This window comes from Vigna unguiculata, unplaced genomic scaffold (genome assembly GCF_004118075.2).
Source record: "Vigna unguiculata cultivar IT97K-499-35 unplaced genomic scaffold, ASM411807v1 contig_528, whole genome shotgun sequence".
NCBI lineage: Eukaryota > Viridiplantae > Streptophyta > Magnoliopsida > Fabales > Fabaceae > Vigna > Vigna unguiculata.
In genome coordinates, this window is record NW_021011245.1 from 17,858 (window position 1) to 21,239 (window position 3,382).

At 34.3% G+C, this 3,382-nt stretch overlaps 1 pseudogene; it reads right to left on the reverse strand.

Annotated features, from left to right (window-relative positions):
• Window positions 1-399: 399 nt before the first annotated feature.
• LOC114172278 lies at window positions 400-1,073 on the reverse strand (annotated as a pseudogene).
• Between the last annotated feature and the right edge of the window lie 2,309 nt (window positions 1,074-3,382).

The window sequence follows — 3,382 nt, forward strand, 5'->3', positions numbered from 1 at the left end:
TTACAAGAACATATGCTTACATTAAATACCGTGCAAACACCTTTCTTTGGTGCGCTAACAAATTACTTTGGCCCTCAAAGTCTTACTTATACCATTATGAAACCAAAGTAAATGTTGCTATGCTAGCTAATATTGTACTTAATAATCGGACATAGTTAAACAACAACAAAAAAGAGCAACTCCGAAGCATGTTTAAGTACCAAACCATGTTTCCTTCTAGAGTCATTCTTTTAAATAATTGTAATAGAAGAGTATGTACCAGCCACAAACCCATTTTTCAATTAAAGGTAAAAAATTGGGGCAGAGTGACAACATCTAGGTGTTCACATAAGCTAAAGAAGGTAAGTTGAATTCTATGAGCGGATAAAAAATTTCTATCATGGCTGAAGTTGGTGAGACTTACACAGCAACCTTTACTTCAGAAACAGATGCATTTGCATACAAAGGGTGGAGAACATGGCCTTCTTTAGGCTCAACATGCACCCATTTGCGACCAGTCAGCTTGTTCCGTTCAAACTTCACCAATCCCTCTTTCAATGCAAACAGAGTATGATCTTTCCCAAGTCCCACATAGTTTCCTGGATGAAAACGAGTACCACGTTGTCGAACAATGATATTTCCAAGTATCACCCTCTGCATAATAAGAGAAGAGTTACATCATGAATGAAGAAGTCAATGAACCATGTTCAGAACATCCAGATTCAGTTCACACTTCCTCTACCTGCATGGCAATAATTAGAACTCAAAAGTGTAAAACAAATACCTCCCCACCAAATTTCTTCACTCCAAGGTTCTTGGGTTTGAATCCCGTCCATTCTTTGTAGAACCAGCAGTCTTTTTGGAAGCCCAACGCCTGAACACCATACTCAAACCTTCTCCAGACACATCTACAATAATGGGTCAAAAAATCATTAGTCTAGCCTACTTTAGAAAGACATCATACAGTAGCCAATATAGGATAATGAGGCTATACCACTGGTGCTTCTATACACAGGAACATTTGTCACAAGTTCTTTGACATTCAATCTTCTGCAAAATGATGCTGCAAAATTCATGGTGTTTTCTATGTGGCAGAGACACAACCTGGGATAAATTATAACATTGGAAATTTTCAAAATCTGTGAAACAGTTCAATTACGACTGGTGCGCTTGTAGTAACAAATACCAAACACCAGAATGAATCAGTTGAGGCAAGATCAGATCATCAGAAAAAAGTTGGCCATACAATTCCACTGTCATGTGATCATTAAAACGTATTTACATTTAATAAGCAGACAAGAAACTATAATGAGTACAGGCTAATCTCATAAAAACAATGAAACTTATTATTTAAAGAAATCAATCATCTGCAGGCACAGGAATACCTCCATGTCATCCCCATCAGTTCTCTACTTGAAGTACACTATACAATAATAAATAGCATAGTAATCTAGATTCTATTCATTAGCAACTAAAATATGTTAAATCAATGTTTCAGTTAAAATATGAACAGATTGTTGCTTTGATTAAATTATAACAAATTAAGTAGTTATTTAGTTACACAACTCAAGAAATCTAAATTCACAAAATAAAAATTAGCAGTGCTGATGTATATACTACAACTGATAAAATTGTTTACAAAACTAATATGCAGCATAAAAAGTAGAGAATGCCAGAGTGTGGCATGGGGTGACACCAGATAATCTTAAGTATGTTTTAGATCCAAATAAGAATTATGCCACAACTGTTTTTGAGACTCTCATATAGTAATTGAAAATTTTCCCTCAAGGCTATGCATGCTGCCTTTAAATACTTGCTTACACTGAAGGAGCTTAACGACTCAATAAAAGGAATTGCCCTTTACATTGTGCCTTTCCATGCCTTTATCACCTATAATCTCAAAATTCTCCTGCTCACAATTTTCAGTCTCCAATATTTGTTTTGGTTTTCATGGATTTTCAACTTATTTCAAAATTTAAATGACAAGGATTTCTTTAATTTGATAAAAGGATATGGTTCCATGGTCCTTCTAGGGCCTTTCTCTGTATATCCTTTTTCTTTCAGTTACTCGGTCATTCCTTGAACAGGAAAAAGTCTTAACCATCAAACCTTGTGTGAGCTTGCTCAGATTCTATTCCATGGCTATTCTAACATTTCTCAGTTGAATTGGTGTTTTTAACAAATGCATCCAAAGGAATATTTTAGGTCTTCCTAATTGATGCTTTTAAATCACTTATATGACTCCTCAAACTTCAGCACAACATACAATAGGAATAAGATGCACCAGTGACAACAATCACAACAAAAGAATGTAAAGGCTTTTATTATAATATGCACACATCCCAATTCTTCCATCTGGCTTCTTACCATTGGTCTTCCTAAAGAATCAATATAGCTTAAAGTAACCTTAAGGTTGTTGATGAAACCTTGAGAAAGACACTAATGTCCTTAATTAAATTAACTTCTAATTCTAAATTAATATTTCATTTCATTTCTCCAATAAATTCACGCAAGTGCTCTGCACAGTGCTACTTTTTACAAAACTACTGCTATTTCATAGTGATCCTATCATCCACAGCTTAAAACAAAGAGAACCCAAACATCTTAACAGAACAACTGGATAAAAAAAGCGAGATATGAATGAAAGAGACAGACCACACCACATGAAGGATTAGAATAACAATAAATAACAGTCATGAAAGCCTTAGGACAGGAATCCAACATCTTAAACATAGAACAAATACGTAAATTCAAAGATCGCAACTTAAAAGTGCTTGCAGCTACTTCAAATTTCTAACTCAACGGGGCATAAAATTGAAAATGTAAAGGGAAATAAGTTTACGAAAACGATTTAATTACAGTTTGTTTCTTCATCCACACCAGAGAGGGAAACAAAAAGCTTCCTCCAATCAATCTTATCCTTGATTGTCTACTTCAAAACTAAAGCACTAGAAAATTCAAATACAAATTTAATTGCATTATCTCTTGGCCCCAAGTTTAGTTATATTTAATATCTAATGTTAATCCTATCACTCTAAACAACTTCCAATATTTCTTGCCCATCTGATTGATTTCAATTCCAATTTCCCCGTGAGCAATCAAATACCAGTTTGTCAGATAGCTCATCATACATTGTCTTAACCTGCCCTAGCTTGCATCCAATTAACATACTAATTGGTGGAACTTACATGAAGCTGTCAGATATGTTGGACCCAAAATAATTAGCTGAACTGACATCCCACATACGATATCTGAATGGGAAAACCTACCAATTCCATATGTATGACCAATCACGAATTATTCTAGGTCAAAGAAAAAAAAAATATATATATATATATAATTGACCAGTAATTCAAGCTTAAATAAACGTTCTCATCATAAAATACATACACAACAACATCAT